At 37.3% G+C, this 14,940-nt stretch overlaps 1 long non-coding RNA gene across 1 annotated transcript; it reads right to left on the reverse strand.

The window, feature by feature from the left end:
* Window positions 1–1,477: 1,477 nt before the first annotated feature.
* LOC129150875 (uncharacterized) lies at window positions 1,478–9,123 on the reverse strand. Its single transcript, XR_008557654.1, has 3 exons — window positions 8,926–9,123; window positions 4,215–4,257; window positions 1,478–2,403 (listed from the first exon to the last, which is right to left on the reverse strand). It is a non-coding gene; the product is annotated as an uncharacterized LOC129150875 (long non-coding RNA).
* Window positions 9,124–14,940: the final 5,817 nt, after the last annotated feature.

The following is a 14,940-nucleotide window of genomic DNA, read 5'->3' on the forward strand; positions in this document are numbered from 1 at the left end:
AAAAACTTATAAAAAAAACAAAGAAACAAAAACGACATAAAGCCACAAATTCAAGGGGTAAAAAAATACTAACAAACAGATCCAGAGGAATTTTTAAAGAGACAATTTATCAGAACTAACAATGAAAAGTTCATTTACCATTTAAAAAAATCAATATATATAATATACTACATTAATAAAATAATGGAGAAAGTAATACCACATTTTGATAAATGTATGGATAGCATTTGATTAAAATGACAGAAGATTATGATAAAAATTCTGAGTTAAAAGGCTGACCAAAAAAAAAAAAAAAAAACTGGACTAAAGAGCAGACTAATACATATTAGCAAGCCTGACCTCATTCTAACAGAAAATTGTACCCCCAAAACTATAGAAATCACAAGTTTTTTCAAATATTTTCAGAACTTTGCCAAAATTACATATAATGAGCTATATAGAATGTCTCACCAAATTTCATAGAATTTACATAATATAGATGATATAGTCTAATTACAGTGGTATTAAGCTGAAGATCATAACAAAAGGTAACTAGAAAGTCTCTATTTTTAAACTAAGAAGTATATCTTTATGTAACCCATGGTTCAAAGAAAAAAATCATGGAAATTATAAAATATCTGGGACTAACTTATAATGAAAATACATATCAAAACTTATGGGATTGTGCTTTTTAAAAAAGTATTCCCTAACTTGCATATATTAGAAAAGAAGAATGGCTAAAATTCAGTAATGTGTCCATATCAAGAAGTAATAAAAAAATAAAAAGCAACATGGTGAATACAAAGAAAATATTAAAAAAAGGAAATAAGCATAAAAAAAGTAATTAAAACAAAAAACTACAAAGACAAACGGTCACTTTTTAAATAGAGTAATAAAAACAACACCAACAACAAAAACCTGATAAAACTGATGGTGAGAGAGGGAGGTGAGAAACAGAGAAGGACAAAGGAAGGAAGAGAAAAAAGGCACAGATTATTAATTTCAGTAATGAAAAACAGAACATCATTAAAGATCCATTGTAAGACATTTAAAAATCATAAAAGGATATAGTAACTTAATGCCAGTAAATATTTATTTATTTATTTATTTATTTATTTATTTATTTATTTATGTATATATGTATGTATGTATTTTAAAATATTTTTGTTGATTTTTAGAGAGAGGAAGGGAGAGGAAGAGAAAGAAACATTGATGCAAGAGAGGGACATCAATCAGCTGCCTCCTGCATGGCTTCTTCCTGGGAACAAGCCTGAAACTGGGGCATGTGCCCTGACCAGGAATTGAACCAGCAACCCTTTGGTGCAAGGGACAACACCTAACCAACTGAGCCACACCGGCCAGGGCATGTCAGTAAACTTTTAAGTTGAGGTGAAGTGAATATATATACAGAAGTATACAACTTAAAACCAACTTAAGAAAGAAATTGGCCTTGCATTCTATAAAGCATGGTGTTTCCAGTCACCTGATTACCTCCAAACTGGATCCAAGAACTTTCTATGCACTGCCAACTCGGAGTACATCCATCTAGATCTTCTCTTGTACTTTTCAAAAACAACCACAAGACCATGTGCAGGAAAATTTGTTTTTGCTTTATTTGTGTGTTGTTGTTTTTTTCATCAAAATTGCTTCTTCATTACTCACAGGTGAAAAGACATAGAAACCATTGCCCTTAAGACTTACAAGAAGAATTGAATGCTGTATTCATTAGCAAATGTCAATACTGGGTTCCTAGAACATTCCAGAGGACCTCACCCAATTCTCAAAGTGTGGAATGGATCCATGTATGCCAAGAACTCAGAGTTCTCTCTCTGAATATAACAGTGAAATCATCAGAATGTCCCCCACATAGAATCTCGGAGGCTAATTATTATCTGAAAACCAACAGATGATGAGTAACATCTAAAAATCTATTACACCTAGAATTCTAATAAATTTTAAGCTATATGTGTATCCCCAACATCTAGCAAAGTGCCTGGTGTATAGTGGGCCTTAATAATTTCCAATTGAATGTATGTCAAATCTCAGTAAACAGGAAATGTAACCTAAGAAGTTGTGAGGATAACTCATAGGGACTCAAAGCTATAAACCGAAAGTAAGTTAATGCTTCAACTTCTAATGTCATACATTGTTTACTAAGTTTTGAACAAAGCACAACTAGTCATGTTGTCAGTGCCAGGGTAATAAGTCTATTGCCACATAAAGAACTAACTTGTCTTCTAGTTCATGTTCTGCTAATTTATGAGGTTAGTATAGTTTCACTTAAATTGCTGAATATACCCAATGGAGTTCAGAATTCTTTCAAACCCCATTTTCCCCAGACCCCAGGATACATTTCAGGCTCAAGATTGACTCTCATCATTCCTTGCTCCATCCAGACCAATGAGCCAATCCTTTCCATAGTAGCTGAAAAAAAAAAAAAAAAAAAAAGAGGGAATGGAAAGAAGTAAAGTAGTCCCTAAAAGTTAGCACAATCAAATAGATATGTAGACATAAATAAAACTGGCAGGGTGAGTAGTATACTTTTTAATACCACAAATATTGGAGAAATTGTACAATTTCATCATGGCCTCACCACTTGTGAATAATGTACTCATTGCTGGTCTGGGGCAATGAATAAGCTCATAGCACCCAAACACCATCAGAGCTTCTATATTTACCATGTATCTGCCAACAACCCATGTTCTCGCATTTTCTGTGTAAAAGAGCTCCACGTAGGCCAGATTTAATTTGATGCAGAAACACTATATGTCACTTCCAATAAAAGCAAAAAGGAAAGAGAGATTCACACACTAACTTCTCAAGGATGGCAGCTCATGCTGGTGTTTGGAATAGTTTGGAGATATTGTTTTGTTTACTGAGCCATCAAGTTCAAAAGAAGGTGTACAAGCCTGATCAGAATGGCCTCCGCAGATCTGTTTTCCAAATAGAAAACATATGCCCCTGTGGGGTGAGCTCTTCATTCCCAGCTACAAGTGAATTTGAAAACAGTTTCACTCTGAGGGAAGGAGAATAAGATAAGTCTTTTCTTAACAGAATAATGTTCTAAGATAGGTCCAGAGCAAATTTCTGATAGTCAAGGTAAATGCATACCAAGTTTCCCTAATGCAAAAGCCAAAGGGAACCTTAGACACCATTACTATACTATTCCACCCCCCTGTAGCTTCCTCTAGGTGCTTATACTTAAGCCTAAAGAGATGACATGATTAGATCTAAAACCACACAGCAAATCCATGGCCAAGTTGGAGCCCCAATGCTGGTCTCTTAATTTATAACTCAGCATTCAATATCATATCATTTCAGACATCAAAATAAATATTTAAAACGTTATTTAGAGACAAAAATAGGAAAATAAATTATCATTGTTGATATGGTGACAAGACTAAAGTCATTTATTTAGTATAGAGGAAATCCCAATATATGAGTCAAATTAATACTTTTTTCTGTGATTCAGGTACAAATAAGAATTGTCTGTTATTTTCTAGTAGAGCATCTTTTTACTCTTTTTCCATTTGAACATGTGGCAAGGATTCTTATAGGTGTTACTCAGTTTATTTTTATGTCATGTATTTTATTTTTTTATTGTTGACAGTATTACAGATTTCCCCTACTTTCCTCCCTTTTAAGGAATATTCAAAATTGACTGAATTATTAGTATTTTGTTCTGGCTAAATGCAGGCATGTCATCTTATGGAAATATGTATTATAAAAAGAGAAACACAAAAAAATAAAATATTTACTTAATGATAAATGGCATGTCATGAACTCTTTTCTGTATGTACTTAACTTACATACACACACAACAGTACATTTTATGAAATGCGATTTATTTTTACATGAAAAAAATGATTTAGACTTGTTTAAATGCTTCTAATCTGAAAGGAAAAAACTTTCCATTATAGTTTTAGGAATCAGAAAAACAAGTCCATTATTTAAAACCCATTCTTTTGTAAGGCACCTTCAAGACTTGAGGAATCTGAATCTCTTCCTATATTTGTAAGTCTTTAAAGTCTGCTGATGAATATCCTAAAGTTTTTTTTATTGCATCACTACAAAAAAAAATGAGGCAAAGTAGACATTTAAAGTAAAGCTTTGTTACTAGAAAACAAATAGTCTCCATCCTTGTTTTGAATAATGTCTACCTGTATTCAGTTTAATAGAAGAAGCTAATAGCCAAAAACATGCCAGATGAAAAATACCACACTTCAAAATCATACCTTGTGAAGAAAACCACAAATCACTTCATCCAAAAATTGACTTCTGAAAATAAGTGGGAGATGAGATACTATTTTATTACATTTGTTTTTTATCCATTTAAAGTTTGCATAGAAGCCTCTTTATTTAATAAAAATTGCATACTTTCATGAAAATTCTACTTGCCTGACTTTGGCTATGGAGACACTCTGGTCATTTCCTAGTTTAGATCCTTTAGAGATTAATGTTGACTCAAAAGCCAACTTTTTTTGGTCCTTCTGTTAGGTTGAGTCTTTGTTTTTGCCAGTACCCCCCCTGGCCCACACTGATGATATCACTCTGAGTCACCAAAAGGCCTGCACACACATGGCCCAGACACAGTAATGATGTTGCTGATGACAACACCACACTTAATAATCTGACCACAGAGTGATATGAAGTGTTATCTGGCTCTGTACTTTAACAATTAAGTCTTGTTTGTTCTTCAGCATAGACCATCTAGGATTCGACCACACCTGCTTTTTCTGCCGGAAACCAAACATTGAGACATTGGAACTTAAATATGAAAAGGGAATCTGAATGCTTTGGTCAACCTTAAGGAATGCTTTGGTCAACCTTAATAGCTCTGAATGGTCAGAGCCATTCACTCATAGTTTAGTTGAGACATTGGTAGTTAAAGAATCTCTCACCTGTTAATTATGTAAATTTTTGCTGATTGTCTTTTGTTGTAATGGGTGTATCTCAGAACCCCAATAAAAGGGATGGCAAAGGCCAGAGCAGTTGAGCAGTCCTCCCACTAGAGGTGGCCTCCCGCCTGGCCCCCATTTTCCCAAATTGATTCTTTTCTAGCTTCTCTTCATTTTGATTGTGGCCTTCTCCAGAAACTGGACCTGAACGGGAACCCTGAAACACGCGGGACGTGACCAGGGATTCCCACATTTTTCTTTCTTTCTTTTTTTAAAAATTATCTCTATCTTTGTTGTACATTCTTGGCCAATATAGAAGGAGAAAACATTTGAGCCATCTCATAGCCTTTGATTGACCTCTTCTGACTAAATGAACATGTCTAGGACATATACAGCTTATGTTTGATATCATTTCCCCTTGAGGTATGAAGTTGTATCCAGAGGATGAAAGGTAAATACTAACCTTCTCTTAGAGTTGCACTAAATTGCTCTGCAATTTATGTTTAGTTTTTCCTAATAATTATGTTGCTACAATGCCTTCCTGAGAAGTTGTTAACAAGTAACTATGTTCTATTGATTTTATTCCTTTGTTATTTGTATTCCCAAATTAGAAATTTCACTGGCATTATACAAAAATCTATACAAGTAAAGACATCAAGGTAAAGGATGATGACCACATATAGTGTTTGAGTAAGTTTTAATGCATGATTATTGCATTTAATAAATCAAAATATAAGAAATTAATCTTATGTCAATGTTTTAACATAACATCAACTGAAAGCAAGGTAGACAAGCTAGCATTACAGTGAATTTTATAGAAAGCCCCAACACTTCAGCCAATGATCAAATCAGGTACACAAAGAAATCAGTTTGTTGAGTGTTGGTTAGTAAGTTAGTTAAGTTGGGGCTAACACAGGGCAAGTCACAGGCTCAATCCCTTTGAGATTAACTGGCTCTGTGTATATAAAACTTGGTTGCTTGGCCTCAGATCATGGTCTTCTGTACTGGACAGAGCCAAATATTAACCTAACAAGCATAATTGCAACTCAGTAGATAATGTCTACAATCCATAAACTAATACATTTCAGTAAACACATATAATTTGGGACTATATACCTAAAAAGCAGAAGAAACAGTTAAAAGAGTTGACAATGGCAAAATGACTAAGGAATGGGGAACTGGTGTTTTCCTTTATTGACCATAATGATTTTTTCATCCGTTATATATATATTACCCTAATAAAATTAAAAATTGAAAACAAATAACTGCTTACTATTGCTGGCTAAGGAAATAAATGGGACAGTGTGAAGCATTTAGTACAAACAATTCCTTTGCACAATTAAATGAGAGAGACCATTCATTCTTTCATATATTGATCAAACAATTAAGGAGCAATTACTATGGATAACATATGGGCTGGATGCTGTAAGAGTTGCAGATGAGTTTGTCACAGCCTCTCTTCTCGAAGACCTCACAATCAAGTAAGAAGAGAAGGATATGTAAAGAGCTAATTATAATATTAAAATTAATGTTTTGCAATGGAGGTTTATTAATAAGTGGAGAGTGTAAAGGAAAGACCCATTGATATTCATTGACAAAATGGAAACAAGCTCCACAAAGAAAATAATCACTTGAATTCAACCTTTAACAATAACATTTCCTATGTGACCCAGTGACTAAGGATTTTAGATTAGTGGAGAAGAGGGGAGACATTTTAAATTGGGGGAGAATCACTAGGAAAGGTGAGGAGGTATGTAATCTCAATATGGGAAGAAGTAAGAGAAAGGTTAAGAGGCAAATCAATGGGAAAGGATTTAAAGTGCCATATAAGGGCACATTCTTTATTCTTAATGTTTTTTTGAAAAGGGCAATGGCACTTGCAAGGTTAACTCCAATGACCTTGTGATTAGGGCCTAGTGAGGGAGAAGCTGGCAGGGTCAGTGAGGAAGCTGCTGTGGTTGTGACTGGGAGCACGAGGACATGAACCAGGGCATTGGCAGTGGGAATGGAAGGAAAGGAATACTTTAAGTGGCAGTGTGTGGCAGTGGAAAAATCAATTAAACTTAGCAACCAATTAAATGTGGGAGGTAAAAATAATAAGGGATCCAATATGGGAGGTTTGTGTTTGGACAGTTAAATTAATGGTGGTATCAGTAACTGGGACAGAAAACATAGAAAGATATGGGATCATGGAGGGACTATAATTAATTCCATTCAGGACATCTGGGCTTCAGACACTATCCAAACAAGCAATGCGAAGGCTGACATTGACAAGTGGCAAATATGCCTGTTGACATAGAACAAAAACTTGAATCATGGACAGACATTTATGAAATTCCTGCTATATGCAAAGTATTGAGGAAGGTCCTATGGGGTGGGTAGAGCAGCTAATAGTATAGTGTCTGACCATAGAAGCTTGATAACATAGGTTAAAAACAGACAATGTAAATCTATGGGAAAATATCTAAGAATTGTTCCAAGAAATTTTTATGGGAGAGAGAGAAAATAAATTAGCCCTTGAAAGATGGCTAGAGTAAAGCAAAGGGGGAAATAGAACTTTCGAATGAAAGGCATGGAAAAGGCTGAAAAAGAAGATTTGGTGAGACCAGGAATAGATGGGCTAAAGGAGGCATGTGAAAAAGGACAAAGAATAAGCATAGGATGGTAAGCTGAAGCTAGCTTTTGAGCATTTTTAATATTTAACAAAGTTGCTTGAATTTGATACAACAAATGGAACTTTTGGAAGATTTTCTAACAACTGAGTAAAATGAACACAAGATTTCTGCTCTGCCCTTTTGAAAATTTTTTGCATTTCTTCTTACTTTCCCCATTCTTTAAATAAATGTTTCATGAGTGGCTATTATGTGTGAGATGCTATGAAAGGCACATAACTGGATCAGAATTGCACACCCTTTTCCTTGACATAACATTTGAATAAGACATCATGTGGAGTCGTGGAATCAGAATTTGTCTTTCCATTTAGGTTTTGTCACTTATTAGCTTTGGGCAAGTCACCAATTTGTCCTGAGTGGTTTTCCCATTGTTATATTTATTTGTTTTTGTTTTTATGTTAGGCAGTCTTCTTATTAGTATTGTTTTTCTATCTTCTTTGCCTTCTCTTTTCTTTCACTTCTGCTAACATATCACAAAGTTACAATTTTTATTATTGCTTGCCAAAATTGGATTGTATGGATAGATTCCTATACAACTTTCTCTTCTCCATGGAAAATTTTATTTAAAGCTCTCTTAATGTACAACAAATTTATATATTTTTCTTTTTCCTAATATTGGATATACTTATTCAATAATCTATCATGCCTTTATCTTTTCTTGGGTTTTTACCTTTAAGACAAAGCTGCAGTAAACATCCTTGCCCACATATATTTATTTCCTAGTGCTTCCTTCTTTCCTAGTGATGGGAAAGATCTTCAGAGTTAGGAGTGCCCGGTATATGTATTTTAAGTTCATTAAGTTTTGCCAACTTGCTTTCCATAAAGCCTGCAATTCAGAGGTCTATACAAGAGTACTTTAATGGTTCCCAGAGGTTCACATACATCATAATCATGTGGGAAGTTTGTCAAAACACATATCCTGGGCCTCCCCTCTAGAGATTGTTTGCATGACTACCTATATTTGGTGATAATGTTTTTAATTGTTGGCAGCATAAAAGATATAAAGTCCTATTGTACTTTAATTTGCATTGCATTGACTACTGATCAGAGTGAGCATATTTTCAAACATTTGTGGATCACTAGAGTTCACTCTTCTGAGTATTACTTCTCATGTTCTTTGTCTGCTTTTTTTCTATTAACCCTTTGCACTCGCTTGCTTTTTTCTTGATTCTTTTATTCTACTCGGGATTTAAGTTTTTAAATAACCCAGATTTTACTTTCTTTTTTTCTTTTTTTTTTTGGAGTTTCTTTTCATACAAACTTATTTATTTGGATTTTTTTATATTTCAAATTATTGATACATTCAATAACTGTCACACTCGACATCCGAGTGCAAAGGTTAAGTTGTTTATTTTTTTCCTGAAATTATTACTCACCAAGCATCCGCTGTTTCACATCTCATGAGCTCAAACCTTTGGAGGAGCTTAATTGCCTTTCTCCCTTCCTACTAACCAAGTGCAGAAGGAGATGTAGATTCACAGCTCCTTTCCAAGAGGAATGGGCAGGCTGCACTATGAGCTGGAAGTTCAGCACTCAGTTCACTATTATGGCTGAGGCATCGTTCCCCAGGTGTCTTGCCTTGTCATCGCCTCATAGGAAAACAGTAAGCTAAGACCTATCTGAAGATCTTCCATCGTGGATTCAGAAGTAAGTGATGAAATAAGGCGTTTCTCTATTTATTAGATTCAGTTAAAATACTTGTGACAGAGAAAGACTGTTTAGGCCTCCTGAGTGAGTCATGTCAAGAAAAATTCCTTCAGAAGGACTCACAGCTCAAGCAACTCCTACCACAGACTGATTTCTGTCACATTGAGAGAAGGGACATTTTCTTAGATGTATTTCCATTCATTACAGTATCTGAAACAATATTTTCAAGTTAGTATACATGCTCAACTTGTATGAGCATTGTATGTGGCATTATCTATCTTTATAACTTTACATAGACACATAAAGGTTAGGACTGAACCCACAGCATGTCAAATCTGTGCTTTAAGATGTGGTCTACAACACTTATATTTTAGAATTGAAGTCTTTCCTTCATTCCACGTTGTGCATGAAAGATGGTGAGTCAGCTCTCCAATCTGAAGGAAATTTCCCCAAGTCGTTATTTCAAAGTGAACATTCTGGGAAAAAGTCAAAGCAAGGCATCTAGAAACTGAGTTCCAAACCTCTAAAGTGATTCAGATTTTGTTTTGTCTTCAGGGACATACAGAGACACAGTTGTTGTCTCAGTCAGAATCCCCACCCCCGAGTCTGACCATGTTTGAATGGTAGCTCCATATTATGACGAGGGCATAACCCAAGTTTAGAAGCTGCCAGCAGTTTGTGGCACAAATGTCTGGTCACCAAGGGCAGAAATCCCCAGCCATCTGGGGACTTGTGGTTCAATGGGATATGGACTAGCCAATACTACTCTAAAGTGAGTTTTACTTTGAATAACTTGTGAGTATGCTCCTGGTATAGAAGTTGGAGTGTCCATTTTGTTTGTTTTGGTTGTTATTTGTTTTATTTTTAATCTGAGAATGAACTCAAGGCCATGCAGCCCACAGTTTGCCAGGTTCAATGTTTACAGGCAAGTTTTAGAGGATTGCAAAAATGGCCAAAATATTTTGCAGTCCTCCCTTCAAGAGATGAAGCCTATTCCCCATTGAGTTGTCCTCCCTACTTGCTTTGGATAACAGAATACAACAAAAACAACACTGTACAAGTTCCAGACCCAAGGCAAAAGAGGCCTTGAAGCTCCCATCCTTGTGCCCTTAAAACCCAGAGGCTGCCATGGGAGAAAGCTAAGGTTAGTCTGCTGGGTGATGAGTTGGCTCATGAATACATATTGCCCCAGGTGATAGCCAGCCAACCTCAGAAACAGTCACCTTGCTAAATATGGCAATTGACTACAGATGAGTAAGTGAGACCAGGCAACTAACTGCCCAACTAAGCCCACCAAATTACTGACCCTAGAATGCTAAGCTAAGTAAATAGTTGTATCTTTAAACCATGACATTCTGGGGTTGCTTGTTACATGACAAAAGCTAACTGATACACAGGTCCTTACAAGCATACAGAAAGAGTAATAAGAGTGGTGAGGACTGTGGTGAACTGATAATCCCTGTCTAAGGAACTCAAATAAAGATTTTGAAAAACTCTGCTTGCCATAGGAAACACATCTGGAAGCTGCTGCCAGCCAAGAGTGTTAGCCTTCTGAACTAGCCAATTCCCTCATTCTTACAAATGAGAAAATTGGTCCAGAAACTGACTTACTCAAATTGTTATGGCTAGTTCATGCCAGAACAAAAATAGAGTCCAGGTCTTCTGATATCCTATGCAGGACCTTTACTTAAAAAGAGGCTTTAAACAAAGGCTGGCTTTTTCTATCTGAAATAGGCAAAACTTGAAGATAAGAAAGGGCAGCGTAGAACTAAAACTGTTCAACTCCTTATGATGGGTCTCTAAGTTATCTTTTATGGAAATTGTGCCAATGAGAAGGAATGGATCCTGTGATTTAATTTTAAGAAAAAATATTCTTAGAAATGTTTATTGAGCTTACAATTTTCTGTCCAATGAACACATCACCCTCACTCATTAATTATATTTTTGTGTGTTCTGGAAAGCAGAAAGAATAACAAAGTTCTCAGATCTTAAAATGGAGGGGAAAATGTTCCTGTTACATAATTCTTTGAGGAACTGACTTCTGTCAGCTTACGTAAGAGGATAATAAAATCCATATTGCATGTCCTCTGAACATATAATGCCACCTTTTTGTAGATGTGCAAATGACTACCTTTAAAATGAGTTTCATCATTGATGACATAATTGCATTGTAGAAGATAAACAGATGTTTCAACAGGTATCTGGCATTTGACTACAAAAAAAAAAAAGTGCATTGGAGGGTCAATTTTCATTCAGTTCCCTTTCTGTGAAGTTAACATAAACCAAATGATTTCTCACACTGTGTGTTTATTTGGTATTTCTGCATGGAGGTTTACTCTTCACCCATGATAAAAGCCTCTCCTGCTCACTGCCACCACATAAGGGTTAGGAAATGGACGGGCTCTATATAAACTGTCTCTTTTCCCATCTGGTTGTGCCCATCCTGCCAAGATAATGCTCTTATTTTCAATGCAGCCCAAAAGTAAAAAAAAAAAAAAAAAAAAATTAAAAATCAACGTGCTGCTGGCGCTTTTCTCTGTGTTTAGTGCCTGTGCATTGTGAAGACATTTAAAAATATCTTTTGGAATGTACATGTCAGCAAGTACACCTAAGTTTGTGATGGAGACATGGGAAGCACTGTGAGGGAAAATGGGGTGGGAGGCACGAAGCAGAGAAAAAGCGTACAGCTCAATTCCCATTACTTAATAGAACACATTGTGAGGCCAGAGCCTTGTGGGAGCCAATCACCAGCTGACAAAATTAGATTCTGAATCATGCTTTGTAATTCTTTCTAATGCCAGCCAGGGATGAGAGCCTTCCTTGGGAACTGGTTCCTCCCAGGACCTACCCACCCCCCTGCATTCCTTATCAGCCCCTAGCCAGCTGCCAGCTCTTAAGATTACTGGACAGAGAATTTAATTCTCAAGGTTGTATATTAATATTCAAATTCCTTCTTATCCATAGACTGTGACTTAAGTCTGAACTCTTTTTTTTTCCCATCTCCACCCTCTTTCCTGCATGAATTTCCTTCCATAGATTTTACCCAGAAACCTTCAAATTGAATGGACATAGAAAAGAGAGTCGCTTACAAAACTTGTACTAAATCAGTCCTGCTGCAGCATAAGCATATCCCGAGAGCAAGGCTTTTTTTCCCCCAAGCCTAAAAACTAATTTTATTCAATATTCTTTAAAACACATCTCCACCCTCAAATCCTTTCCCCTCCAGCAAGTGTTCAGCTGATGTCTGAAGTTGTTGGCAAGTAAATTGGAATTAGTTACAGTGGAAAATACAGTTATCAGAATGTAGCCAGATATCTCATATTGCTTAGGATGGCCCTCGTTTTCACATGGATGCCTTAGAAAATATAAAGTTCCAGGGATTTACCAGGCAAAACTTCTCAAATGATCCCAATACCAAAAATACACCTTACCTGTAGTTTTATCGGGAATCATATAACTAAAAACTATGCATTGAAAAAGACATGAAGGCATGTGCTATTTAGTGTCATAAAGCATTTTGGCCTTAACTATTGGACTAACTAAAAGAAAACATGATGGGATTTCAGTTTAGTCTTAATTAATGCAGTGTTCATTCTCCGTGAAAGGCATCTTAATGTTCTGCTGTACTTTGCATTTGTGGGGCAAGTCACGCCAATGTAGGGAAGTCCCCTCCACTGAACTGAATAAACATTTATCAGTGGCAAACTGCACAGGGCACTTTAATAGATATAAAGAAGATGGCTGCTCTAATGGATTATTGTTTTTTTATTATAATGAGTCAGGTAGATCTTCTTCAAATTATTGTCTAGATCACCCACTAATTTTATGACTTTTACAAAGTTACTTAAACTTTCTATGCCTCAGTTTTCTCATCTGTAAAACAATAACCTCAGATGATTATTGTCAGGCTTTAAAAAACAATACATATACACTGGCTTGAACACATATCCCAAACACAGTAAGCAATAAATAAATGTTATATTATTAGCTATTCAGATAAACTTATCTTTCAGAAAATTAACAATTTTAGATTGGATGTTGGAGCCTAAAGCCAGATTTTAGAAACATTACAAAGCCAATGGGCCCAATCCTCAGTTTATCTTCAAGTATCCTTTTTTGTTTGTTTGAGAGACATAACTCAAGCAGCCATGAGAACTGACCAAGACATGGCCTAATGAAGAGACAAGCTCATTCTCAGCTACCTACTTTTGATCAAAACTCACCTGACATGTGTGCTGTAGACTCTGGGCTCCACAGATGGTATTTGTCTTTTTAATATAATAAAATAAACCAGCAAGGACCGGTGCATGAAATTCATGCACGGGGGGGGGGGGGGGGGTCCCTTCAGCCCGACCTTCACCCTCTCCAATCCGGGAGCCCTCAGGGGATGTCCTACTGATGGCTTAGGCCCGCTCCCCATGGTTCTCTGCTCTCAGCGGGGCCTGCCTGCTCCACACCACGGAGATGGGCAAGCAGGCCCTGCTGGGTGCTATCTGAGGGCCACTCTTGCCTGCTCCCAGGTCACCGTGGTGACAGCCAGTCAGGCCCTGCTGGGTGCTGCCTGTAGGCTGCACTTGCCTGCTCTCGGGTTGTCCTGTGATGGCCAAGTAAGCCCTGCTGAGTGCTGCCTGCGGGCCTGCTTGCCTGCTCGCGGGTCACCACAGCTATGGCCAACCAGGCCCTGCTGTCTGCTGTCAAGCTGCAAAGCCACACCCACCTGGGGACGGGTCTGGCTGCGCCGCCCACCATGGAGTCGCCAGTCCAGCCCTGCCTGGCTCTCTGGGCCCTGCCTCCCTCTCTGGCCCTTGAAGCAGCCTCGGCCACTGCTGACCAGGCCCTACCCCAGCGCAGACACATGGAGGCCCCTGCCACCCAGCCCCCGTTGCTGCATGCGCAACCTCCTCCTGTCCGGTCAACTCATTACGGCATCTCAGTTAATTATCATATTTCTCTAATATATATATACCAGCAAGGCCCTAACTGGTTTGGCTCAGAGGATAGAGTGTCAGCCTGAAGACTGAAGGGTCCCAGGTTCGATTCCGGTCAAGGGCATGTACCTTGGTTGCAGGGCACATCCCCAGTAGCGGGTGTGCAGGAGACAGCTGATTGATGTTTCTCTCTCATCAATTTCTAACTCTCTATCCCTCTCCCTTCATCTCTGTAAAAAATCAATAAAATATATTTAAAAAAACACAGGCATTTAAAAATAAAATAAACCAGCAAGAATGATGAGTGGACCACTGGGTTTTGTGTTATCCTTTACAAAGAACAGATGACATTTTAAATATTCTCCAATGGGCAGGATACATCTACTCCTTGAATATAATCTACCCTTCAAGGGTTAGAATGCCTCAACATTAAGTACAGAATAATGGCAGGAATGAATTTTAGAATAAGGGAAATATGGGTGCCCCTAAAACCACACTGAAGGGCAGAACATCCATTCATCCACTCTGCTTGTATACTGCAGAACTGACACCTCATTTTAAAAAAGAGAAGTTAACACACAAACCTAATGGTCTAAAACCAGAATGCATAACTATCTCACTGCCCTAGCCAGTGCGGCTCATTTGGTAAGAGCATTGTCCTGAGTACTGAAGGGTCTCAGGTTTGAATCCAGGTCAGGGCACATACCCAGGCTACTGATTTGATCCCAGGTCAGGCTGTGTACTGGAAGCAGGTAATAGATGTTTCTCGCTCACATTAATCTTTCTCTCTTTCTCTCTCTCTCTCACTTCCTCTCT

Source organism: Eptesicus fuscus, chromosome 12 (assembly GCF_027574615.1).
Source record: "Eptesicus fuscus isolate TK198812 chromosome 12, DD_ASM_mEF_20220401, whole genome shotgun sequence".
Classification (NCBI taxonomy): domain Eukaryota; kingdom Metazoa; phylum Chordata; class Mammalia; order Chiroptera; family Vespertilionidae; genus Eptesicus; species Eptesicus fuscus.